This window comes from Bos grunniens, chromosome X, assembly GCF_055505025.1.
Source record: "Bos grunniens cultivar Pamir isolate PY7600 chromosome X, Bosgru_T2T1.0, whole genome shotgun sequence".
NCBI classification, from domain to species: domain Eukaryota; kingdom Metazoa; phylum Chordata; class Mammalia; order Artiodactyla; family Bovidae; genus Bos; species Bos grunniens.
In genome coordinates this window covers 13,506,633-13,534,201 of record NC_141194.1, presented here as the reverse complement: position 1 = coordinate 13,534,201, position 27,569 = coordinate 13,506,633, and the positions used below count along the sequence as shown (strand labels likewise).

Below are 27,569 nucleotides of genomic sequence, written 5' to 3'. Positions count from 1 at the left end.
TTGAGTCCTCAGGCCATCTGACTGCTCCTGGGTGGGTGGGCTAGAGGCATCAACAGCATTGTCCCCTCGGGTGTGGGGACAGTTGGCAAGGGATTGGAACAGTGTGAGGCATGCCAACCCTCCCAGCATCTTTCCAGGGATGCCAGGAACCCCACTTCACAAGCAGATAAGGTAGAGTGATGATCCAGGTCAAAGAGCTCAGGAGAAGAGCCAGCAGTGAAGCCAGGCCTTCAGGATTTACCCACTACTTGTTCCCCCACTGTCTCCCGCCCCAAGCCTGATGCTATGTTTTCCTCTTTGGAGATGTGATTCAGCCCCAGCTGGGCTCCTCGAGGCACATTGGCTCCTCAGGAGACCTCCATAATCTGTTCAGAGGGACAGCACGTCCTGTTCTGATTTGGCATGTTTGAGAACCATCAAAGGTAGGACTGTTCGTTTCTGAAGTATACATAGGCTTCCCTCCATCTCTAGAATGTAATTAAGAAAAAGGGCTTGAGGAATACCAATTTCCAAGCCAAGAGTCTTATGAAGCTGCCAAAGGAAGTAGATACTAGCAGCTTCTGCTGGGTGCCGTGTGGGCCGGGGCTGCTCTTAGCTTCTCAGCAGGAGGGAGCAGCTATGTGTGGTGCCAGGAGGCAGTAGAGAGGCAGGCCGGGGAGGCACTTACCTTCTGCCCTTTGGACATTGCAGAGGTGAAGCTGGAGCCAGGCTGGCATTTCTCAGAGATTCCCAGATGGGCCCTCCATTGCTGGCCTTCCACCATTTTCCAGATCAGCAGGGTCACTCACCCTTAGCACTGTTGACATGGGACCAGATCTGTCTCTGCTGTGAGGCGGTCCCCATGCATGCCATGGGATGTTTGGCCGCATCCCTGGCCTCCACTCACTGGATGCCTTAACACCCTCCTCTCACAAGTTGCGACAGGGAAAAAAAAATGTCTCCAGACACTGCCAGATGTCCCCTTGGCAGCCCGGACAGTCACACGCTGGCCTAGACCTAGAGTAGAAATAGGAAAGGAAGACAGCATCTATTGTGGCGGCAGGGGACACTGGGTGGAAATGCTGGCAGGAGCCCCCAAATTCCCATCTTCCCACCTTCCCTCACGTGTATAAAGCCTTCACCACCCAGGGTTCCCTTAAGGGGTAGGTAAGCCTCCAGCTTGCTCACTTGACCTTCTCCTTGCTGTACTTCACCTCCCCAGCCCCCTGTCCTTGGTACACGGTGCTGTGACCCCAGTTCAGACCCCAGCTCTGCCACTGAGTAGCAAGTGCCCTGTTCTCTTTTCGCCACCGTTTCCTCATCTGTAAAGTAGCGGTAATAACAGCATCTCCCTTGTGGGGTGGTTGGTGAGGATTGGGTATTTATAAACATTTAGAAGAGTACCAGCACATAATAAGCGCTTTGTATAAGTGTTCTATAAATAAAACAGAAGTGATCTGAAGAACCTCTGTTACGTACAGCCATTCAACAAATGCTTATTAGGTGTTGAACAGGGCCCCGCCCCTACCATCCAGGTGCTCAGTTTGACCATGAGCCCCCCAGTAATTTAGGTGTGTTAAGTCAGTAAGTAAGTTAGTAAGAAGCACTGCCCTGGACGTGCTCTCCCATATATTCCCCGAGGAAAGCCCTCAGCATCCCAGTGGACACAGCATCCAGCCTTAGTGCCCCATGCCCTGCTTCTTGTTCATTGTAAGTGGAACCCTGCTTCACCTTGCCATAAGCTCAGCACTCCATTTCACAGTGACTCAACTCTGTGTAGCTCCAGCTATAGCCAAAATGCGTGGAGCCCATTATTCAAAATTTAGGAGCAGCTCTGTGAGGAATTTGAGGTATTCTGGTCGTTGGGTACACTAGTTGGGAACACTTTCCTCTTTCCCTCCCTCTCTCCTTCCCTCTTTATTCCCCCACCCCGTCACCCTCCCTCCCTTCTTTCCTCACTTCATTCCTCCAAGCATATAGTCATTGAGCACTGTCTGTGGACTGAGCATTATTCCAGGTGCTGGGGATACCTCGATGAACATGGCAGATGAGGAGCTTGCTTTCCGGATGGAATGGAGGAGACAGAGTATAAATACTAAATCAAGGGGGAAACAAGAATTTGCAAATATGATAGATGCTGAAGGAAGGACACATAGAAGTGATGTGAGAGTGAACAGCTGGGATGAAGTTGTGGGCTTACAGATGGTCATAGACTCTTATGTAACGAGACTGGTTTGATTTAAGATGTAAAAGCTGGGCAGGAACCAGCTGTGAAGACACTCCAAGCTGAAGAAACAGCCAGTGCAAAGGCCCTGAGGCAGAAAACAGTGGTAGTTCTAAGAAAAGAAGTATCCTGATGGAGGAGAAAAGTGCAGAACAGAGCAGAGATTGGAAAGGGGTAAAGTGGGGCTAGTCTGTAGGGCTTTGCAGGGCTTGGCTTTTAGTTTAAAACCCAGTGAGAAGCCATTGGAGCTGAATAAAGCAATCTGATTTGTGTTGGAAAAGAAGGAAGGAATGGCCAAGCATGTGGAACACTGCAGGGACAAGTAAGATAAGGGCTGACTTAGTGGATCTGGCCATGTGGTCAACATGACGTAATAAGAGCATCACAGGGAAGGAGTAGACAGCAGCTGTGCCCTCTGTCTTTTGGTTTTAGAACATAGTCTCACCAAGGGATTTCTCCAGGGGATCTTCTCAATCCAGGGATCGAACCCGGGTCTCCCTCATTGTAGGCAGATGCTTTACTGTCTGAGCCACCAGGGAAGTCTACCAAGGGATAGGCATTTGCATTGCAAGGGATCCTTAATGTGATAACATTTCTTAACACTGCTTTGGTCAGTTTTCAGGGAGTTACTTGGCTTTAATTCTCTCTTTAGTAAGAGACTTACTGCAATGGTCACAATGCTGTTGGTGGTGGTGATGTCTTTCTTGGTGTCTATGACATCACCAAGCTCCTACTGTCAACCTCTTTGGTGATTTTTCAGTTGTGAGACAGTGCCAGCCCAGCCATACACCGCCACTGGGCCTCTGGGCGATCCATGACCCAAGTTCATTGCAGAATGGCTGCCCAAAGCTGGGGGCTGCCTGTGACACAGAAGAACTACCCAGGCCCCTTGCAAGAGGGCCCTGCAGGGCTCCGAGTGGTGACCTTAGCCTCCGGCGCCATGTTCTGACGGCTGTCCTCTGCATGGCCTTTCACTTCGAAAGTCCACCCACCTCTGTAACCTTGCCTGAACTTTTAAGCCCAAGAATGGTAGGAAATCCCTCAGGATAAATCCTTAAAGAGGCATTTGACAAAGCATATATAAACTTACACTTGGTGAAAAGTGACTGTAGAAGAAAGTATGTTTAGCCCAAGCTTAAATATGACCGTGCTTTTTCTGCGGTCTCCCGCAGCATTTTGGAACCCTGACATTTTTCCTGACTGATCGTTCCCTTTGATTTTTTTTCCTCCACTGCTTTGATTTTGTAACACAAGAATAATATTTTTTCTGGACTAAACTTCTTATAAGTGGTCTTACCCTGGGAATGTTTTTAAATTTAAAGATGATTCTATTTTCTCTTAAGTACCAAGAACTACATATACATACAAACACATTTAATAGCTTCAGATGAGATAGTTTGACTTTTTAAATGCATATTTGCAAAATTTGTTCCTCTTGATTCCAGTTCCTAATTCAAAGTTCCATCATATTAATGGAGAAGATGCCCAGTCACCTGCAGGGTAGAGGTCTCTCCTGAGGGGTAGACCTTGGTTCTGCACAGACGAATCCACCTTCATTTATAGTGCCTTCAGGATGGATTCAAAGGTGAATCCATCCCATTTTCTGAAAGGGAAGGTTAATTTTACTCTCTCAAGGCAAAGACCCATCTTCAGTGTGATAGGCAGGGCTTCAGAATGCCAACACCTTTGTTTTTGCCAGCTGGCAGGACTAGTTCCTGTCAGTAGCTGCGTGGGGGTGCATTTTGTACTTAACCCATCCTGGGAGTGGGGGGCTGACAGAGGACTGTGCTGTGCTTAGTTGCTTGGTCGTGTCCGACTCTTTGTGACCCCTCTTTGCAACCCTCTGGAGTGGGTGGCCATGCCCCTTCCCAACCCAGGATTGAACCCATGTCTCCCGCATTGCAGGCAGATTCTTTACCCTCTAAGCCACTAGGAAAATCCAAGAATACTGGAGTGGGTAGCCTATCCCTTTTCCAGGGGATCATCCCGACCCAGGAATTGAACCAGGATCTCCTGCATTGCAGGCGGATTCTTTACCAACTGAGCTACCAGGGAAGCCCAACAGAGGACTGCTCTGCTCCAAATCTAATATCAGGCCCTGCCTTACTGTGAGTTTTTTTAATAGCTTAGCTGACTGGCTGGTGGGTCTTTTCTATAATCTCTCTCCTATTTAGGAGGGTCTCTCTTATGCTTACGCCACTGAATTCTGGGATGGTTTGAGTTCTTACCTGAAAAAGTAAAGTGAAAGTGTTAGTTGCTCAGTCGAGTCTGACTCTGCAACCCCATGGACTGTAGCCCACCAGGCCCCTCTGTCCATGGAATTTTCCAGGCAAGAATACTGGAGTGGGTTGCCATTTTCTTCTCCAGGGAGTTTTCCTGACCCAGGGATCAAACCCAGGTCTCCTGCATTGCAGGTGAATTCTTTACCATCTGAGCCACCAGGGAAGTGTTTCTTCTTTCTTATCTGAAAGTCTGTGCAAATCTCAATCTATCATTAAAGAGAATAAGTATTGGCCTTGCCTAAGGGTGACCTTCTCCCACCTTCCCACAGAAGTGGAATTTCAAGAGCATGGGTGTCCTGGACTATCCACTCTTCCTCTCCCGTTCCCCACAAATCTCTCTGTAATCAGAACTGTAGGCACTTGGGCAAAAATTCAGCCAGGGCCCGCATTGCTTCGGGGTGATGCCAAGAAGTAGATTTTCTGGGTCAGTGAGTGTGAATGCTTTGAAATTGCCCTCCAGAAAGTTTTTAACCAATATGACTTCCATATCAGCAGATATTTGCCGTGGTGCAAGTATTCATTCATTCCTTCACGTATGTAATCTATCCACTCCCTTACTAATTCTGAACCACGATGGTGTCCCAGGCACTGTGGACTCACACAAGTACTAATGAGCTCCTGCCCTGCATGAGCTTGTGGGTTTTCTCTGTCTCTGTCATGAGAATTGAGACTGTGTGTCTGGGCCTCCTGAAGACTGACCAGGAAAAGTGCTCAATCATGTCTGGAGCAGGGTAGGGACAGACCCGAAGGTGGGGTCCTTGCCACTGGCTGCACATTCAGATCACCTAAGGAAATCTCAAAGATCCTGGCACCCGGGCTGACCATGGAAGATTCTAATTTCACTGGTCTGGGATGTAGCCTGGGTATCCAGATCTTTTAAAGCTCCATAGCTGAGTCTCACGTGCAGCTCACCACCCTTCATCCAGGGGGGTCTGGCCTAATGAAAACCCTCCATCAAGTCACCACTGCCTCTGCTTCTGACCTTATGCTTGTCGTTTCAGACTCATAGCATTTACTATTCCTTTGCACACCTTGCCCACCATGGCCAGCACCATGCCAGGCTGACAACTTGCCGAGAAGAAAAATCACCTTCCTTTTCTCTTATTTATTGCTTATTTATAGTTTAAAATGAAATTCTCACCTCATTTAGTGCTCCACAGTGAGGGTCCTTTGGCTCCCCTGTCTTTATTATACTAACAATAGCTTGCCCCTGCTGAGTGCTCACTGTGTGCCAGGAACTGTTCTAAGTGTTTCTGCATGTTAACCCGCTCACTCCCTTCTGTACCGTACAGCAGAGATTCTGCTCTGACCTTCCCCTCCATTGTACAGATGACAACACTGAGGCATGGAGAGGTTCGGGCACTCGCTCCTGTGCCCACAGCCAGGGCATCTCCACCCTACTTCATGAAGTGAGCCTCTTCTCTCCCAGTTGGAAGGGTTTGTCTTGGATTGCTTATGCTTCAGCGTTGTATTTCCTTTCTCAAATTGGAGCTTTGGGGCATGAGTACGGGTACACCTGTGAGGTCTCCCAACGTCCCGATATTTCCACAATGGCAAACAGAGGCTTAGCACAGAGAACTTAGCAAGGGAAACATGCAACAGCTTCTCAGCCAGCAGTTTGAGTCACTTCAGTTGCATCCACTGTGGAGACGTAGCTTAAGTAACTAAAAGCAGACGGTTCTTACCTGCGCCAAAAGATGTCAGGCCCTTCTGCCATTAGCACCCTCCCATCCGCGTACTTTCAGGATCGTCCCCACAAGAAAAATGAGAGGCGGAGAGAACCCTGGGCGTGATTCTGAAACAGCCTGTATTTGTCTCTTTGAAAATACGTAGAACTTCTCATCTGCTTATTCTCCTGGGAGAAGTCACAGACTCTCGGAAGTCAGTCATTGTGATCTCTTGAGTCATAATTTCGGTAGTTGTATCAGAGCCCAGAGTGGGGACTCAGGATGGAGGCAGCACGTGGTTCTGTTGCCATAGATGAGTTGTAGAGTGGAAGGGCTGAAATCTCCTCCTGGAAGGAAGGGATTAGCGGGTCAAAGAGGAAAACAGATTTGAGAAATGCATTCACCCTGAAGATTTAATAGGGAATGCAGGTCAGACTGACTCCAGTGTCTTTAGTCACAGCACTCTCTGTTTTATCTTGTACGCAACTCAGAGTTGCAAAGGAAAAGGGGAGGTGAGCCTTTAAATGCTGACCTTAATATTTCGATCTGTATTTTAGGAGTAAGAAATCTTATGTGTTGAACTGAAAGGATGGCCTTAAATTACATGTAAAAGTATTTATCTACTACTTATGTATTTCTCACTTATTTATAGATTATTAAGAAAAATTCTTTTTTCTGCTTTTGTGGTCATAGTGCCCAACTCAAATTTAAAAGAACATCACCAGCATATCCTTGATGTTTTTCTTGAGAATATCACCCATGATAAGAAAATACCTTGGAAATACTCACATGGTTTTGAACATGGCCCTAAGGCCATTAAAGAATGTCAGAATCCTAATTAGTCATCAAATAATCTTTTTTTGTGTGTGATACAGAACTTCTGGTTAGAAGAACACGATTTCAATATGCTACTTGTCACCATATTACCTGGAAGCCACGTTTGGTATTTGGAGGCATTTGGTGGAATCAAGCCATTTGAGGGCCCAGAGGAGCAGCACGTTGCTAGGAACGTTGCCTTGAACAGAAGGGACTTTGAATTCTAGTCATAATCTTGCCCCTAAATGGATGGGGCACGTCATCTTTTCTGAACCTTTGTTTCCTCATCTGTAAAATGGGTTGTACTGGCTAGCCTTTGTGAAATGAAAAGTTGAAGGCCAGGCATGACTTAGTCCCTCACCTTTTTTTTTCTGTCACTCGGGAACTTTCTCACTTCCCTCCTCTGTCTCCCTGTCTCTGTCTGTCTGTCTGTCTCTCACACACACACGCACACACACACACACACTTGTCAGAGCACTGGAATGCTGCCATGCTATGATGTTTTCTCATCTTTTAGGTCTTTGCTCCCCGAAGCAGTCTCTCCCCCACCCCATCCCCGTGTCACTAACCCTGACTTACTTTCTTCTTAGTACTTAGCCCCATCAGAAAGTATAAGAAGACACTCCAGTGCTGGTGCTGGTGTAAACAAAAGAACTGAGAGCATAGAAAGTCCAGGAATAGACCCACATGCTGTTGGGTGGGCCATGCCTTCATGAGTGTTTGTTATTTTAAATGTTATAATATTAAAAATAAAACAGTTTTTAAGATAAAACCCCAAAAAGGGAAAGCCATGTATGCAATGGTGTTATGAACCAAAGGTGATGACTACATACATTCTGTGCACCTGCGGCCCGAGAGTTAACAAGGAGGTCTCTACTCCGGGTGGGAGTTTGGCGTGCATGACCAGGAAAGGCCTTCGGAGCCCAGACGCAATTCTGTGTTGAGCATATACTGGGCACCAGGCAATTTCTCCTTCACCAGCAGTAGGCGTTGTTTCCCCATTTCACAGGCAGGGAAACTGCAGCTCAGAGAGGCTGAGTCACTTTTCCAAGGCCACACAGTTCTGAAGGGGCAGAGCCAGGGCCAGTTCGTCATAAAGCCACCCTGGGCTATTTGAGGGCTGCACACCACAGCAAGTGGGCGAGACTGCTGTGGCCTCTTCCTAGAGAAATAGAAGATTCCTCACCCTCATGCAAAATAGACCTTTGCCCTTAAGGAACTTCCAACTTCTGCTCCTGCCCATGCTGTTTTCTGGATGCCCCACCCCAGAAGCCCTTGAGGAGGTCTCAGTAGCAGCACTTTGAAGCCTCTCCCACAGGGCCTCCCAGTCGGGCAGCAGTTGTGCAAAAACCAACACGTTTTGGCTCTTGCTCGCCTTAATACTCCCTCCCTTTCCCAAACACAAAAATATTGGCATTTCCTGGAAAGTGGTTTGGGCTCAAGGCCTGATAGCTATCCCACACTCTTGGACCAGCCTCCTTTGGGGCCTCTGTTCTTTTATTTCATGGAGCATTTGTTTGGAGGCTGACGTTGCTGCCTCCTTCAATTGTACCTGGGATAAAGGACCTTGACAGGTTCCCTGGTCGGGGGGTGTTGCTCCCCCTTACCAGCAGCATCCTCAGTCTCACATCCCTTCACTGTGCTCAGAATTAGTCAAACTTACCATGCATGCACAGAGAACCACTTTGGGTTGTTTTTTCTTTTTTGCAGTTTGATAGTATTTTCAATGTCTAGTTTCTTAAATCAGGGGACAGCTTACATCAAATGCATTGAGGTTTGACAGAAAACAACAAAATTCTGTAAAGCAATTATCCTTCAATAAAAAAATAAGTAAATAAATAAATAAAATAAAATGAGTTTAAAAATTTACATTAAATGATTCTTAAGTGCCCAGATATATCCATGTTGACTGTTGTGCTCACTTGTGTAACCACTGCCTGAAAGAGGTTATAAAACATTTCCATCACCCCAGGAAAGTCCTTCTCCATTCCCCACTCACCAGAACAACTATCTGATTTCTGCTGCTAAGTTGCTGCTAAGTCGCTTCAGTCGTGTCCGACTCTGTGCGACCCCATAGACGGCAGCCCACCAGGCTCCCCCGTCCCTGGGATTCTCCAGGCAAGAACACTGGAGTGGGTTGCCATTTCCTTCTCCAATGCATGAAAGTGAAAAGTGAAAGTGAAGTTGCTCAGTCGTGTCCGACTCTTCACGACCCCATGGACTGCAGCCTACCAGGCTCCTCCATCCATGGGATTTTCCAGGCAAGAGTACTGGAGTGGGGTGCCATTGCCTTCTCCAATCTGATTTCTATCATTATATATATTTTTTGGCTTGTTTTTGAATTGTGTCAGTGAAATCTTATAGCACGTACACTTTTGTAGCTGGCTTCTTTCACCTAACGCAGTGTTTTCAAAACATGGATGTCATTGCTTGTGGCAGGAGTGCGCTACGTTTTATTGCTGAGCAGAGGTCCACCGTGTGGGTGTTGCTCGTTGTGTCCATCCCTGCACCTGTTGACAGACATGTGCATTGTTTCCAGTTTGTGGATCTTATGACCAGACTGTTTGGAACATCTGTATACAAGTCTTTTGTGAATATAGCTTCTCATTTATCTTGGGAGGGTACCTCAGAGTGGGATTGCTCAGCCTGAGGGTGGACAGTTGTTTAACCTCATTAGAAACCGCCAGATGGTCCTCCAAAGTGGCTGTGTCATTTTACCAAGAGTGTATGAGCGTTCCGGTTGCTCTGTATCCTCATCAACTTTTGGTGTTATGGTCTTTTTTATTTTAGTCACTCTAATGGATGTGATATAACCCTTTAGGTTTTCTTCTAAAGGACATCTTTAAGAATATTCAAGCATGTCAGTCAGTGCCAGCTCAGACACTGAAATGGTCCTGTGGAGGGGAAGCAGAGTGCTAGATTTTTATGGTCAGGAGGTTTCTGCTTGTCATCCTTGTCCCTGAAGTGGAGTCTTTCAGCCCTGAGGGCTGTCTATGGGCTACTGTGGGGCAAGCTCAAGGCCAGGGCCCCAGAGAGGCAAGGCAAGCCAGGAGTCAGAGGCGAGATGGGAGGGGCCCCCACTCGGGGAGATCAGAATGACACATGACAACTGCAGGAGACAGATCACAACATGTGTGCATGCCCACACACACACACGCTGAGAATCTAAGCTTCAAGTAGCCAGCAGGCATAGGCCAGTTCACAGTCCTGCTGTCATTTCAGCTTCAGTGATCACCCACGGTACGAAAGCTTCACTCAGTGGAGACATGACAGCATTTCCGATTTCTTACCTTGTAGTTGGCCTAAGCAACTGGAAGTCTTCCAAAACCAGTTGCATGGGACCACTTAGGTGGCAAGTATCAGAAGCATTCGGGGCAGGGGGCGGTGTTGGGCTGGCCATGGCTTTCCTGACTTCTCCAACCCTACCCACACGGGTGTGGGGAGCACCTCTAAAATACTTTAGTTGATCTGTGTATCTTGAATATCACTAGTTTTATCCATTTCTAAAAGGGAAGTTATGACCAACCTAGACAGCATATTTAAAAGCAGAGACATTACTTTGCCAACAAAGGTCCATCTAGTCAAGGCTATGGTTTTTCCAGAGTCATGTGTGGATGTGAGAGTTGGACAGTGAAGAAAGCTGAGCGCTGAAGAACTGATGCTTTTCAACTGTGGTGTTGGAGAAGACTCTTGAGAGTCCCTTGGATTGCAAGGAGATCCAACCAGTCCATCCTAAAGGAGATCAGCCCTGGGTGTTCATTGGAAGGCCTGATGTTGAAGCTGAAACTCCAATACTTTGGCTACCTCATGGGAAGAGTTGACTCATTGGAAAAGACCCTGATGCTGGGAGGGATTGGGGGCAGTGGGAGAAGGGGACGACAGAGGATGAGATGGCTGGATGGCATCACCGACTCGATGGACATGGGTTTGGGTAGATTCTGGGAGTTGATGATAGACAGGGAGGCCTGGCGTGCTGTGATTCATGTGGTCGCAAAGAGTCGGACTCGACTGAGCGACTGAACTGAACTGAACTGAACAGTCATTATGCTAATTAGCCACTTATTTTACCACCAAAAGAGCATTTCTGATTGTGCTCTGCTAGCCAAGCCTCAAGTATTGATAGACATGAAGAGATAACTAGAACTCAGCTAGCAGTCTGGAGTTGGGCCTCTCTGCTTTGAACTCAAGCTGACACCTAACTGCCCCCTTGGGGTGGGGGGGAGTGCACACTTGATGACAACGGTGGCTGACTGACCACTGTAGGGCTTCACCTGAGTTAAAAATGTCCCACTGTAGACGGGGGTGCCCCTACTGTGTACAAAGTATTCCGATCAGTTTGCTCCCATGTGGCCATGCCCCAGAGGCTTTAGAGGAATGGATGTCTTGGAGAGAAACCCAGAAAGAGGGCAGTAATATCAGACGTCACACAGAGCTCACTAGTAGTGAAACAGCAGTTTTTGGTGGAGCGGGGCACACTTTTGAAAGGGCAGTCTTTGCTTGCACAGTCAATGATGTAGGACACCAAGGTAAAGCTGACCAAGCCCCTTGAGCCACGGCTGGTAGACTCCCTGAAAGGAAAAGCTGAGGGACCTCTCCTGTAAAGAATCCCGTGTGGCTGGGCAAAGGGCAGAAGCCCAGGCCTCCCTGCTCTTCAGACAGCAAAACATCAAAGGAGACAAAGAGAGAGGGAGGTGTTGTGGTCCTCACAGCTTCCTCTGGCCTGATGCCAGGCACGCCAGCTTCCCGGATCTGTTTGCCTGTGCCATGCCAGGCCCCACTGCTCCTCCCTCCCATGCCCCTAACCGCTCACACAGACAGGCAGGGAGAAAGGCTCCTGAAAGGCCGGCCTCCTCTGCTCTCTGATGGCAGCTCCACTCCTCTGGGCCTCTCCGAACCCCGCCAGCTCTGTGAATGCCAGAGAGATGAACTCTTTTAGAGGAGATTTATGCAGGAATCAAGCAGAGAATGGTCCCGAACCCACGTTCGTAAATCGATTCCAGTCAGGAAGAACAGCCAAGGGAGTCAGTGCTTTTAGTGCAGAAAAGTTTGCACATGGAGGCTCAGAAATGCTGGGCTTCGAGCCCTTGGGCTGCTCCTGCCATTCTGGTTTTCAGCCAGGGGGCTTGAGTTGCTCAGAGGCTGGAAGTTGGCATGCCCCCAGCACTCGCTGTGCCCCAAGCTGTCCCAGGAAGCATGGTAAGGTGATGCTAGCTGCTCTTTCGAACAAGTCAAATGTAGATTGTGGCTCAAGTACACAAAAGTTTATTACTCACTCAAAGCCCAGAGTGGACGTTCCCTGTGGCAGGCTGCCCTCCTCTAAGACATGACTGTGGTGTGCAGATTCCATCTTGTGGCTCCACTGTCTCCCATCAGGCGGCTTCCATGAGGTCCCTGTGCATCAAGCTGAGGGGAGGATAAAGAGCTTGGAGCATCGTTTGGGAAGGTTTGTAGGAGCCAGGCCTGGAAGTACTGTATTTGGCTTCCACCCACCTTCTGTTTGCTAGAACTCAGGCGCTGGGCCACACCGAACTGCAAGGGAGGCTGGGAAATGTAGTCCAGGCAGATGAAGAGATGGGTATGGCGAACAGCCGGCCAGGCAGCCACAGATGACATACTGTTGAGGGAAGGATGGGAATGAACCACTACCTGGGATGCATTGAATTAGGAAGAGAGAGTTGTCCTTCAGGGGCCAGGAGTGGCTGGTGGAGGGGTAGTGGTGGAGCAGGGAGCTGCCGCAGGGGCCAAAACAGGCCGGGGAGTTCTAGGCTCTGGTCAGAGGCGAGAAGACACTTACCCCTTCGCCAGCCCCACCAGCCCCGACACGGTACCCTTTCTTTCCGCCACCCCGCCCCTCCCTCTTCCCCCAGACTTGCCTTCCCTGAATTCAGTGTTGTCCACCATTCTCGGAAGGCTCTGTCCCTTTTGTTCCCTGGGGATTCACAGCTCAGTCTGTTGGGAAAGAAAACCAACAAACCAGTTCACACCAAGGTGGTACTGATCTGCTGGGGTTGCTGAGAAACTGAGTTGAGAAAATGAACGTGAAATACCTAGAGGGTGCCTGGCACATAATAAATAAATGCTTAGTAAGTAGGTTATTATTCTCATCTCGCGAGTGTATGTGTGTGTATGTGTGTGAGAGATCTAATGGTCTCCTGACTGAATCATGGCCTTAGGGCCTGTGAAAACATCAGAATTGTTCTGGTTGAGTCGGCAGGCCTTTGGCACACAGGCTCATTGCCGAAGGGAACCTTTTAAGCCTCTTTGGAGGAGCCAGCCACCTCGGTAATGTTCACAGTACCCTGTCTCCCTCTCAGGCCCTCACCAGCCCTGGGCCCCAGGCTCCACATCTTTCCTCTAGTGCCTTTCCTCCTGCTTTTGGACACTTCACCCCCTTCCCCGGGCCCCCTTGCCATTCCACCATCTCCGCTGAAATCCTGTCCCCGTGCAAGACCCAGTTCACAGGTCGCTTCCGGGAATAAAGGCTTAATGACTGAAACTTAGAGGTGCAGCAGGTGAGGACAAAGGAGAATTATCATGGAGCCTGGCTTGGGCACCTGGAGTGTTAGAGGGACAACAGGTGGACTCATTCCTCCCGGCCCACCGTGGGGTGAGTGCACGTGTCTGTGAACACACGCGTTTCAGAACTCTTTCCCAAACGAATAGTCAGAGGTTACACGGCAGCTTCCGCTCCCCACCCGGCACCCTTGGCGTTGTTTATGCTGTATTACTTGCAACCGTGATACAGTGAATTTCTGGAACTTCAAAAGACTCACCAACCCAGAGGTTCTGCAGAGTGCCTTGTGCTGCTCTTGAGAGAGCCGCCTCCAGGCAGAGGAGTGCTTCTTACAAAACAGAATTCCAGAAAGAAGGCTCCCCATTTAAAAGGCAAGCACTCTCCAACCCCTTCTCCCAGTGTTGTCTGCCTACTTCTTGGGTCGAGGTTACTATTATTATTATTTTTAGGCAGTGTGCAGCTGATGAAGTGAAGTGGCATTTTTTTATTTATTGGTTTTCCATCCCTATGTTGGAACACGAGATCCCCAGCAGAGAGACTCCCTCTGTGACTCATCCCAGCCGCACAAATATGATTAAAAGAACTTTCTCAAGGGCCCCAGTTATATTCTAGCAAAGGAACACATGAGCTGGGCTGACCACCTCTGAAACAGTTTGCTTTTAAAAAGAGAGCTGTCTGCCTTGTTGTGTCCCCAGTTCGTTATGACATCTTGGGGCACACTTCTAGCGAGTTCCTCTGTGGCTTGGAGGTTGCTATCATTACGGAGTGTCTTTTTCACAGGGGTCATAGAAAGTGCCACCAGTTGAGGAAACACCTGGTCAGAGTGGCTTGAATTGGTGACATTTGGGTCATCACATAATAAACACTAGAACTTTCCAGGGCATGTTGGTATAGCAGACATGGCTGATATCCTGTCCCCATGTCCTCTCAGACTGACCTCTATATTCCAATGGCAGCTCACTGAAAATACCTGTGGTTTTTCCCTGAGGCTTTGTTTTTGGTCTCAGGAGAACATTAGGCCCACGTGCTGGACTGGCTGGAAATGCCAAGGAATTAGCACATCGTCCAGGAGCAGCCCTTGACCTCTGATGGATGGATGGGAGTTGGTGAATAAATGCCCCAACTCCCAGGCAGGTGTTCTCCACTGTCTCCCAGCATTCCCTGTGCAGCTGAGCCTCAGTTGCCTGTGGTGGTAACTTGATAAGTTGGCTTCCTTCCTTTCCAAGTCTCACTGCTTTACTTCTCTGCTGGTGTTTTCTAGATCTTCTCCCAAAGAAAGTCAAGCCAGTCTGTACAGGAGCCCAAACTACACTAAGAAGCCAGTTGGGATTATCAAAACCCAACAGCTTTGCTGCTCCCCCACTCCTTACCATGTCGTTAGGCTTCCACCGTGGCTGTGGCATTGCAGTAGCATGTGTGCATGGGAGTGCCGGCCTTTGAGAGCCCCTGGCCTTTGCATAGAAACCTCATAAGACAGAAACCAGAATTGGAAGGGGTAGCCACTTCAGGAACACGGCCCTGTAAGGACAATTCCAGCTATTGCTAAAACCTCTGGACCTGGGAGCCACATACTCATGTGGTTCCTCGTGTATGAACAGCAAGTGTTTGTTGATTGAGTCTAAAAGGATGATCCTATAAAAGGGGAAGATCCCCTGGAGGAGGGCATGGAAACCCACTCATCTCGCCTGGAGAATCCATGGACAGAGGAGCCTGGTGGGCTACAGTCCATGGGGTCGCAGAGAGTTGGACACGACTGAAGTGATTGAGCATACTTAGCATAGCATACAGAGAAGACAAAGGCACCCCACTCCAGTACTCTTGCCTGGAAAATCCCATGGGCGGAGGAGCCTGGTAGGCTGCAGTCCATGGGGTCGCTAAGAGTCGGACACGACTGAGCAACTTCACTTTCACTTTTCACTTTCATGCATTGGAGAAGGAAATGGCAACCCACTCCAGTGTTCTTGCCTGGAGAATCCCAGGGACAGGGGAGCCTGGTGGGCTGCTGTCTCTGGGGTTGCACAGAGTCGGACATGACTGAAGTGATTTAGCTGCAGCAGCAGCACAGCATAAAGCAATGAAGAATTGACTTGCACTCACTTCTCCTAGTTCTGAAAACTTAAAGGTTGAGGCCATGTTCCATCCCCTTTTTGAACATCAGGTACCTTTTCATGGAGCCAGAAAACTTAGTTGTAGTTATAGCCTCTTGTCTCTATGGAGGGATTCAAGATAAGAAGATTCCTCCCTTTGTTTGGTGTCTAAATTCTCTCAATTAGAGTTTCATTTCTTTGTTCATAACATTATCACCGACTGAATTAAGTTTATTATACCAATGGAGGAAATATAATTCTTGAATCTATCTATCATAGACTTCATTGAGAATGTTTATCAGTTCCATTCTGGAATACCCAATTTTGATACAGGAAACCCAATTCTGACTGCCCAAGGAGGGGTGCTGCTGCTGCTAAGTCGCTTCAGTCGTGTCTGGCTCTGTGCGACCCCATAGACGGCAGTCCACCAGGCTCCCCCATCCCTGGGATTCTCCAGGCAAGAACACTGGAGTGGGTTGCCATTTCCTGGAGGTAGGCAAAAACTATAAGATGAGCACCAAAAGAAGATAAATCTATGTTGTTTTCTACAGCTGACAAGTCACAAGTAAATGTGCTTGGTGGTTTTAAGAGCATGGGAGAAGCTTTCCCCAAATATGGATCACCTTTTTCATGTACCTCTGGTGGTGGTGAACGATTTCCTATTTTCCTGACCTCCTCTTTCTACTGGGAACCTCTACTGCCTCTTTCTCCACCATGCTGCACAGCAACCAAGCTGTTGTAGCTCAACAGCGACCTCCTGTGGCCAACTGGATAAAGCTCATTCAGTGCTTTTCTCAGAGCTTTTCTCAGTTTCTGTTCCAGCTAGCTGAGAAACCACTTTCTCATTTGGACAGGCACATACTTTTTTATCCCCAGCACCCCACTACCTTTTTTCCTTCAACTCTTGCTCGATTATCTCAGAAAATTCCTCTGCTTTCTCCCTCTTGTCCTTACCCTCTTCCTCCCCTCTTTCACCCCTCCCTTGTTTTTGAGAAGATGCCCCTCATCTTGCAGCTAGGCAGGAGAGGAGAGCTATTTAGGCCTTTGTGTCTAGAATAAGCAAAACAGTAGGATCTGAAGTGAAATTATGCATCATAACCAATCAGCGATAGCTTTGGAACCTTACAAATGCTCATGAGTCCATATTCAAGATACAAAAGGCTCTGGCCACCTCTTCTCTCTCCCCCAGCCTCTCAGCCTGGATGAGAAATAGATTTGTGTATTTACTGAATTGTTTTCCCACTGTCTTTCATTTCCAGTCGTGCATCAGTGTTGCTTTTATTTTCACTGCAAATATTAATATTTCAGCAATGTTGGGGATTAAGTGAGTTTTTTCGCCATCAAGTGTAACATTAATTCTATGGTAACTGCCTTCCCAGTTCCTAGCAATTGATTTTAAAATGAACCTTTGAACAAACAGGGTTTTAACTCAGAAATTGAATATACAAGCCCATTGGGAGCATTTGTCATGCTACTTAAGATGCTGAGAGGAACTATGGACCGTGGATCTGATAATGAAGACAGTGATGCTGGTGACAAGATGACAGAATGATGGTGATGATATGACAGCTGTGACAGGAGGATGATGCTGCTGCAAACCGTGATGATGGTGATGGCAGTGGTGACGATAGGGGTGATGATGATGTTAGCCATGTCTTCTTGAGCACTTTCTAAGTGCCAGGCCCTGTGCCAGGAGCTTTACACTGATTATTTCCTTTCATCCTTACAGCCACCCCAGGTCTTTTTTAATCTCCATTTTGCACAGAGGGAAACTGAGGCTTAAAACTAACCTGCCCAAGGTCACACAGCTAGCTAGGCAGAGCTGAAATTTGAACTAAGGTCTGTCTGAGTTCAAAGTTTGTACTTCTGACCTGTCTGGTGGGGCAGGGGGCGCGGGGAGTGGGGTGCAGTGCCCGGGGTGAGCCTGGCAGTGTTCATGCACAGAGTTGGTGGGGATAAAGGGAAAATCTGAAGTCCAGGCCTTTGCACTTCGCAAATGTGCACCCCTTCCTTCCAGTGACCCCTCGGAGGGTCTATTTCTGGCACACTAGTCTCTGGAAAATGTCCTGCTAATGACACTGGATTATAAACAGTCCTTTTCCCAGAACAAAAATTTAACCTTTGTATCTCAACCTAATTAGAAGTATTTTCTCTTCCACAGGCCACAGGCAGGTTTCCATACCGCGCCCCCCCCCATCTTTGTTCCTTACTTAAGAGGTTTCTTTATGGCCAGGAAAAATCTCCAAAAACCATAGCTTTGGGGGATGATAGACCCAGGCCTGAGATCTTGAACATGACCTGGGCTCCTGCACGAGATGGCGCTCTGACACCAGCACCTGAGGTTTTCAAGTGGTGTGTGTCCCGCTGACGGCTACGGGGCCTTGGCCACGTGCAGGGACAGATGCTCACTGGCTCTCATGGCCCATGTGCCCTGAGCATCCCCTGCCACCACCAACAGTTCTTCATGATTTTCTCCAGTGATTCTGAGGCATGCCTCTTACCTTTCACTGTGGTCACCAACACTTGAGGATGGCACTTCTTTCCTCTTAGTTTCACAGGCAGCCCTCTCTGGACAATAAGTATTTCCTCTGGTCCTCGCACTGACAACTCTTCCCACTGCTGGCTAGGGCCTGGCATCCTTTTAGTGACTTACTCCTTTACCTCTGCAAGAACTGTGGGCCTTGAGGGAATCCCGTTAGAAGCAGATTGCCCTGGGAGAGTAGCAAGTGGTTAATCCTTGGGGAATTGAGCCAAGAGAAAAGGCAACGAGCCTGTGGAGAAAGCAGCATCAGGGTAGATGACTAGGAGATGCGTGCCTGGCACGTGGTAAAGGTGCTCGGTTTCTGAAAGAATAAATAAGTGAATGGACAGAAACCTAGTTCCCTGTTCTGGCCCTGCTCCCAGACCTGCAGCCCAAGGACTGCCATAGGTCCTTTGTGGGCAAGCTGGAGGTAGTTGGGGGTCTAAAATGAGATCGGAAATGCCAAGACATCTGACACTCTCCTGGAGCAGAAAGGAGCCAGGGAAACCCCAAGGCACCCTCCACAGCCAGACCCCCAGATCCCACCTGTGCTCTGGCAGCACCCTCCCAGGCCCACCGATAGAAGACCAGGCCCGGCAGCTGCTGGCTCTGGTCGTGAAGTTGTCTCTGCACTCTTCGGATTTGTCCTGCTTTAGTATTTCAACCATAGTTTACTTGGTGATGCCCAGCCTTAAGCTGAGACCCTACACAGACCTCATCGTAGGTCCGTTTGGCACATCATGGGTTCCCTGCCAGTGCTGTGATGTTTTCATCCACAGACACTGCCCTGCTCTGGGAAGCTGAGGGCCAAGAGACAGAAACCATACTCTGACTGACTCTGAAGAAGTCTTCTTACCTTCTCCCCTCCTTTAGGCCTTCCCTTTCAGCCTTCTGTTCTCCCCGGTCAGCAGAGCTTGCCTCCTTTTTCTAACCATTCCTGGTCCTGGGGGCTTTGGAGTTGGGAGGATAGGGGATGGAGTCTTCTCAGTGGTCATGGGGGTGGCCCCAAGAGACCCCTCCATTCTGCCCTTCCCTCACCCCTTGTGCACTTTCCTTCCTGGGTCCAATTCTCTTGAATGCCCACCTCCCTATCTTTCAGGGCCCACTGCAATTCCTTCTCAGCAGGCGGCACTCACTCATGGGAGGCCTGAGTTAACATTCCACTCCTCCATGAGAGTGGGTAGTACCCTGTGTTACAGAGGAGGAAACTGAGTCCCAGGGACTTAAAAAGGCTTTACCGCAGTCACAAAGAGCTTGTGTGTGTGTGTGTGTGTGTGTGCGTGTGCGTGCGCGCGCGTGCGTGTCCTGAATCTCATTTTCTATTTCAATTACTTGTCTATTAGGTGTCACGGACTCAAGGATGTATTTCATCTTTTTTTTTTTTTGTAGTCAAGTTCCTCACCCATCAAATTATTTGGCATTTGGTGATTTCAGTTCAGTTCAGTTCAGTCGCTCAGTCGTGTCTGACTCTTTGCGACCCCATGAATCGCAGCACGCCAGGCCTCCCTGTCCATCACCAACTCCCAGAGTCCACCCAAACCCATGTCCATTGAGTCAGTGATGCCATACAACCATCTCATCTTCTGTCATCCCCTTCTCCTCCTGCCCTCAATCTTTCCCAGCATCAGGGTCTTTTCCAATGAGTCAGCTCTTTGCATCGGGTGGCCAAAGTATTGGAGTTTCAGCTTCAACATCAATCCTTCCAGTGTACACTCAGGACTGATGCCCTTTGGGATGGACTGGTTGGATCTCCTTGCAGTCCAAGGATCTCTCAAGAGTCTTCTCCAACACCACAGTTCAAAAGCATCAATTCAGTGCTCAGCTTTCTTCACAGTCCAACTCTCACATCCATACATGACCACTGGAAAAACCACAGCTTTGACCAGACGGACCTTTGTTGACAAAGTGATGTCTCTGCTTTTTAATATGCTATCTAGGTTGGTCATACGAAGGCAATGGCACCCCACTCCAGTACTCTTGCCTGGAAAATCCCATGGACGGAGGAGCCTGGTGGGCTGCAGTCCATGGGGTTGCTAAGAGTTGGACATGACTGAGCGACATCACTTTCACTTTTCGCTTTCCTGCATTGGAGAAGCAAATGGCAATCCACTCCAGTGTTCTTGCCTGGAGAATCCCAGGGACAGGGGAGCCTGGTGGGCTGCCTTCTATGGGGTCGCACAGAGTTGGACACGACTGAAGCAACTTAACAGCAGGTTGGTCATAACTTTCCTTCCAAGGAGTAAGCGTCTTTTAATTTCATGGCTGCAGTCAGCATCTGCAGTGATTTTGGAGCCCAGAAAAATAAAGTCAGCCACTGTTTTCACTGTTTCTCCATCTATTTGCCATGAAGTGATGGGACCAGATGCCATGATCTTAGTTTTCTGAATATTGAGCTTTAAGACAACTTTTTCACTCTCCACTTTCACTTTCATCAAGAGGCTTTTTAGTTCCTCTTCACTTTCTGCCATAAGGGTGGTGTCATCTGCATATCTGAGGTTATTGATATTTCTCCCAGCAATCTTGATTCCAGCTTGTGCTTCCTCCAGCCTAGCGTTTCTCATGATGTACTCTGCATAGAAGTTAAATCTCCATACTTTAGTGTTTGATGCTGGGTCAGGGACACAGACATAGCAAGGGATCTCTTTGAATCACATCAAATGTGAACCCAAAGCAGTGGCTGAGGGACTGTACTTCTGAAGGAGCAGGGGTCTGGGAGTCTTGAGTACCCCAGCATCTAATCCTCACTGAACCTCTGAACCTCAGCTTCCTGCTCTATGAAATGGGAGATGTGGCCTGGGCCAGTAACCCTAAGATGTGTTCAAGCAGGAGGGACCCTTGGAATTCTCACTAAGCCTTGGAAGCTCTGTCTCTCCTGCTGAGTTGCAACTTCTTCATGCTTGCACTCCTGTCAGAAAAAAGAAAAAATTTTGGACACCCCCTCAATACATAATGCATTGTTAAATTATATATGTGCTTCTGTATTTATTTATTATATACACCAAAAAATAGAAAAATGGGAATAAAAAGGATGAGATGGCAAAACGAACATAAATAATTTTTATGACGACTGCACCCTGCTCCCCAGGAAGACCTGGGAGCTCCCTGGTGTCAGTGGCCAGTTTGTGATGCTCAGGCTCACTGCTTCCTCTGCCTGACTGGCTATCGTCTCCCATTTTTTTTTTTTTTTTTTTTTTACCAATATCACATCAGAGCTAAGATTTGTACTCTGTCCTCTCTGGCAGAACTCCCCACCTTCATGAAGGTGAGACTCTGTCATGAACTGCTTGGCCACCGCTGTTTTCATAAATTAAGTAGCACGTTGGGGAACGTGTTCCCAAAGGTAACCTAGGTGCTCATAGTCCTTTCAGAGGGCTGTGTAGATATCTGCATGTAAAATGCAATCAGCTGTAAGCCAGGGTAACTATTTTGCATTTTCTCCTTATTTTAGCCAATTTGAGAATACATTCATGTGGTAATTATGTTCATAGCTTCAGTAGAAAGGCCCTGTGCTGATGTTTAAAGCTCAGAAAATTTAATCACCGGGGCAAGTAATTGACAATTATTACACCCTGTGGGGAGAGCAAAACCATTCTTTAACCAGTTGGAATTACTTCTTAGATATTTAGTGCATATCAGGTCCTAAACGGTGAAACCATATCCATGTTGTAATAAAGAATGAAAATTAGGCTTTGCTCATTTCACTCATAGTGGCTAGTGGTTTTTACACAGAATTAAGTCAATCACTGACAGTGTAGTTTAAATGCTGGGTTGAAAGCAGGAAATAGAATACAGGGTGCAGTTGGGAGGAATGGGATACTTACACAGGTCTCTGGGAAGTCAGTCTTGCAAGAGGGAGTGACGCCTCAGTGTTTTCTGGTGGGCAGGGGAACACAGAAAGACACTTTGAGAGCCAGGGTGGAAGTTGAGGGAATTTGAGGATAGATGGCTTTAGGCTTCTCTGTGAAGTAAGAACCAAGTGAAAAGTGAAAGGGTTAGTCACTCAGTCGTGTCCAACTCTTTGTGACCCCATAGACTGTAACCCACCAGGCTCCTCTGTCTATGGAATTCTCCAGGCAAGAATACTGGAGTGGGATCACCTCCCATCCTGGGATCAAACCCAGGTCTCCCACATTGCAGGCAGATTCTTTACCGTCTGAGCCACCAGGGAAGCCCAAAGCAGCACTGAGAAGCAAGAGCACTCACTAAGAACTCATTTGGCTGACCAGGTGCCTTGTTCTCTGGCCTTTGGATTAAGGCCTTTCTGCACAGTGGAGTCACCTAGGGAATTTTCTTAAAATCCTGATGCCCCGGCTGTACCAGAGACCAGTTAAGTCAGAGTCTTGGTGGTGGGACCCAGGCATTGTTTTTTTTAAAGCTCCCAAGTGACTCTAATGTGTAGCCAACTCTGAGAAGAGGGCTGAGCCAGAACTTGTCAGATGGGAACATGCACACGAGTCATCCCAGGAGCTTGTGGAAATGCCACTCCCAGGACTCATGAGCAACAAGGACAAGAACAATCCCATTCTGACCTGAAAAATGGACGGCTGCCTACAGTCGTCATAAAAACCAAAGCTGTTGATATTTTACAGCTGGAAAACGTATCAGGACATATTTTTAGAAAATGAATGTCTTAGAGAAAGAAATTTATCCTGATAAAAAAAAATTCTAGGTGAGGCTGATTTCAGCAGCAGAGGAGGGCAGGTCACCTCTTCAGGGTGGGGCCCAGGGGACTCTGGAACCGCTGGCCCCCGAGCATCCGGCTCATTGAGACTGCCTCCCTTGAGGCTGAGCTCGCCTTCCTGTGACCTCACTCCAGTGGCTCCAGGATCCTCACAGGGTTCTGAAGCAGGCGGTGGTCCCCAGCTTGATTCCCTGTGAGGTAACCCTGCCCACCAGACCCAGAAACCTAGGCCTCAAACCTCTCCTCAGGGGTGCTTAGCTTTGTGGTTGGCTTGGTAGTCACTGTGGTGAAAACACTCTCAGTTCACAACATGAAATCAAGACGCTGTCCAGAAGGTGATACAGGGCTCCCTGGCATGCTCCCAGGGGATCATTTAGGATGTAGCTAAGGGTATTAGCTTATTGGAGTGTGTGAGCGTGTGTGTGTGTGGAGAGAGAGATTAGGTGTTAAATGCCCACAACATGGAAATAGATGCACTCTACAATCTAGAGAATATTCAGAGTGGTCAAGTGTTTTCACCTTCGAAATTAAGCCATAGTTGAATCCTCATCATAAAAATGTCAGTCTGTACAGAAGCCCATAAGGTAAATCGAGTCCTCTGCAATGCTCTGGAAGCGGAAGCCTGAGAGGCAGGCTTGTTTTGCAGGGCACCCAGTGGGGTGCAGATGCAGGGCAGGTGACTTACTGACTGCCGGGAGTTGGGCCCCAGGTCAGCTTCTTCCCAAATGTAAGTGCTTATGAGAGAAACGGCACATGTGCCGCTTTGCCTTGGTCGTCTTTTTCTGTGTGCATCAGAGAAACACAGGACCCTAGGACAAATCCATTCACTGGTCACCCTGGCAGACTCTTCACTGTCCACAAAAGTGCTTTTGCATCGCCTGCCTCATCGTCATCGGAGTCTCCCCCTGACCAGCAAGGGGGTTGGCTACCACGTTCCCCTCTGTGGGGCCTATGGGCCCAACCCTCTTTTCTTAGGACAATGCGACCGTGTGACCTCTGTGATAACTGGCCTCTGATGAGTGGTAATCGGAATTTCTGGGTCACAGTCTCCTCATCGATAAGAAGGGTTGAGGAGAAGACAGAGGTGTGAGGTTTCATGCCCTGCCAGCCTTGCCCTGCCCTGATTCTATAAATGTGACAAGAGGCTGGTTACAAGAACACCAGGCTGTGAAGGGCCTATGTGTGGCAGTCTGAGAGGTTGGAAAAGAATTTCCAGACATGAGGGAAAAAAATGAAAGGAAAATAGACTTTATTAGAGGGGGAGACGCTGTTAGAATAGTGGGCCAGCTCAAGGGAGAGCTGCCACTTTCGTGGGCTTGTGGCCAATTTTATAGCCTTAGGACAAAGAAAATTCCTATAGAAAGGTGGTGACAGGTCATTGGTTGGGGGTCCTTTGGTGCCCACTTTGACTAACATGGAGAATGGAGACAGTAACTGGCCAGTTAGGAAAGGATGGCTCGTGAGAGACAAGATGGCTCCTGACAGTGGTTGCCATGGAGCTTGGCTGATTCTGGATTTATTGCTCTATGACCTCAGTATAGGGTTCCACAGCCTAGACACTCATTGAGGCTCTCCCTCATCCTGAAAGGATTCACGAAACACCTGCTGTTCATCAGTTATGGGTATAAAGATGAGCGAATGAGAAACTTTGTTTCTCTTGCTGGCCGTCCTGGGGATGGGCAGGACTAGACAAGGCCAGGCAGGGTCCTGTGGGAACTCAGTGGGGTTGGGGGAGGTAGAGACTTCAGAGTGTGACAGGTGAGCAGGAGTTGGCTGGGTGAAGGTCAAGGCCCAAGGGGGCACCAAGCTGAGGGGCAGAGCCCAGGGACAACGCCCCTGCGGTGTGTACTTAGATCTTTGTGATATTTAGGGGGTTCAGGTGGCGATTCTGTGACCCCACAGGTCTCTGAGCCCAACTACTGCCCCACTTCCCTAGCTGCCGTGTGCCCTGAGGCTTCTCCCCAGAGTCTCTGCCTGCGGGGCACACAGGCTACACTGGGGTGGGCCCCAGCCCCCTGCCTTCCAGCCCCAGCAACTGGCCGTGGGCCAAGAAAGCAAGGGTCTCCAGCAACCGCAGATCCACAGGGCCCAGTTTCCCTCCCTTTACACCCCATCCCATGCGCCCAGGGTAATAGTGTAGGCTGGACGGCTGACCTCATTTAAATTCATTTGCAAAGAATACCTTAAAATACTCAAAGGGTCCCCTGCCTCCTCGGCTGGGCACACTTGGGCAGCCCATCTGGCTTCCTGGCTTGTTCTCAGGGACAGAGACTTGCCCTCTGAACCCTCATCTCTTGAGCTGCTTGTTATCCTCAGGGCATCACTGAGGCTTCCAGCAGAGGCTCCTGCAACAGGGTCACCCACTGAGGCCCCCCAGAGTTGGGGCTCCTGCTGACAGGGTAAACAAGAGAAGGGAGAGCAGAGAGTAACCCAGGGCTACCCTGCCTTTATCACTCACACCTCCCTGGGCCTTGCATGGTACCGGAGGGGAGCCGCTGCCCAGCCCATAGTGGGGAAGCAGTAGACCAGCAGCAATCTCGGGAAGGGAATGGGGCTGGTCACCGGCCTACTCCCCCTGAGCCGCCAGGCAGCTCCAAAGCTGTGGAGCCGGGAGGAGGCAGGAGTGAGATCCGGGCCCTTGGCCCCTGAGATGCCACACGCTGCTCACCTCCTCCTGTGCCCCGGCCTCTCCTGCATCCGTCTGTCCCCAGTCCTGTTCCCAGAGGCTCGTGGCCCCTGCAGATCTGGTGCCAAGAGCTGAAACTCACTAGGTGCTGTAGAGTAAGGGAGTTAGAGAAGGCAAGGTTCGGAAAAAGAACGAGACCGGCACTTTACAGGAACAGATCACCTTTAATGAGGCGAGAAGGGGCAGCAGTCAAATTAGTGACCTGCTGCACTTATCCAAGAAAAGAGTAAGTATATATAGGCATGTATGTGGAAAGCTACTGTCTTAAGGGGGCTTGTTCTTCTCCAAGGTTGTTCGGAGAAGTTATCTTTTAAACAGCTGGGGCAAGGAATTTTGTAGATTGGCCAGAGGCTGGACCGGCTGGGAGCTGGGCATAATCAACCTTAATGTCCATTTTTTCTCCGGGTGAGAGAGTTCTTTGTTTTGCATAGAATGGTGGGGAGGACCTGGTGGGGAATTTTAACTCCAGGCTATTTTGAGCCGTGTAACTTTCCTACAGGTGCCACCTGTGGGAGAAGCAGGGGCCCATGGGTGACACCCTGACCTGGCAAGGTGGCTTCCTCACACTCCGAGTGGGAAGGTGCTGGAGGATTAGCTGTCATAGAACCAGGGCCAGGCAGGGAGAGGAGTGGGGTTGTGGGAAGACATGAGAGCCACTGCCTGGGCTGACGGTGTGTGCCTGGAGCAGGTGGAGATGATGCCCCAAAGTTTCCCTTCTTGTTCTTGGTGGGCAGGGGAACAGGACTGAGGGAGGCAGAGAGAGAGGGAGGCCCACATCTGGAAGGACAGACGGTATAGCCCGTTATGAGGAAGCAGTCTCTCGGCAGGGTAACCCCAGACCCATGGGAAGCAGGGAGGAGGATTTCTTCTGGTGGCTTGCCTCGCAGGTCCTCAGAAGCCACCTCAGATGGACAGTCGCAGATGCCTTCTCTGCTGCTGTCCGTGTCCTCTCCAGCCCCACTTTAGCTTCCCTTCAGGCTCCTGTCACCCTCCCAGAGTTCTGGCCACTGAGACAGACGGGGCGGCCCTTCTGGAGGAGCCCTGGGGTGCTCAGGGCCTTCCAAGGGCTGCATGTGAATGGCCGACAGAGCTCTGAGCTGCCGAGCCTGCTACCTCTCCTGGCTTCATTCTGAGGCCTTCTCACGCTGGCCAGTCTGTATCTGATCAAAGACATGCCCCTCCACTAGACTATAGTCTCCATGAAAGCATGAGCATCTCCAGGATCACAACAGCATCTCCAGCCCCCAGCAAAGCTCTGGCATGCAGTAGGCATTCAGCAAATTGATTGTTTGGATGAATGATGAATGAATGCATGGAAGAATGAATGAACGCTATATCGGAGGCATGTCACTTTCTGGACTGAATAAGAGAGCACTCCTCTCAGGAAAAGCAGACCCTTCACCTGGGGCAAGCCCCCTTGCTACTCTGCCCCCAGGGGCATCACTGGCCAGCACACTGGGCCAGCTCATGGTCATCTCCAGAGCACACCTGGCCCAAGGGAGCTGGGCTCTGGCACCCTTCCTCAGAGGCTCTGCAGTGTGCCCAGCCCAGGGTATCACTCACCCGTCCTTCTGCAGAAAGTCATTTGCACAGCATCCTTCGTCTTGCCCTCCCTTCCTCCTACTTCAGAGAAATTCCTTGTTCTGTGCATTCAACATGTTGTGATTGTCTGGAAATATCACAGGGTTGTTCATTTGTTAAAGCTGCTCTCCTGTAGGGAAGGCTCATTGGTTGACTTCTAATCCCACGGTGTTCTGGGCCGCCTCTCTTGTTTTAGAGATTGTGTTGGTCATTTAGGGGTGAGGAGAGAAGGATGAGTTGACCACGGGACCAAAGTCTAGACAGCTCAGACAGGTGAGGTCAAGAACTGGAGTGGCCCAAGGCCTGCCCAGCAAGACTGAGGATTATTGAATTATTATTGAGCCCCACCAGACTCCAGGGCTGCACAGATCCCTGAGTTAGACATGGTGCCTGCCTTCTCCATGGTAACAAGGCTAAATATGGATGTGTTTCCATGGAGAGCCATATTGCAGCTGCAGCCCTGCTTCCTCCAGGAAGCACCGGTGCTGGGCTCCTTTGGCATCTTAGGAGGTGGCCAGAGGTGCCAAGGAC

General features: G+C 49.1%; 1 protein-coding gene across 9 annotated transcripts in view; it reads left to right on the top strand.

Moving 5' to 3' along the window:
- Window positions 1-27,569, top strand: part of RAI2 (retinoic acid induced 2) — a 79,085-nt gene that overhangs the window by 40,963 nt on the left and 10,553 nt on the right. The window lies entirely within an intron of this gene.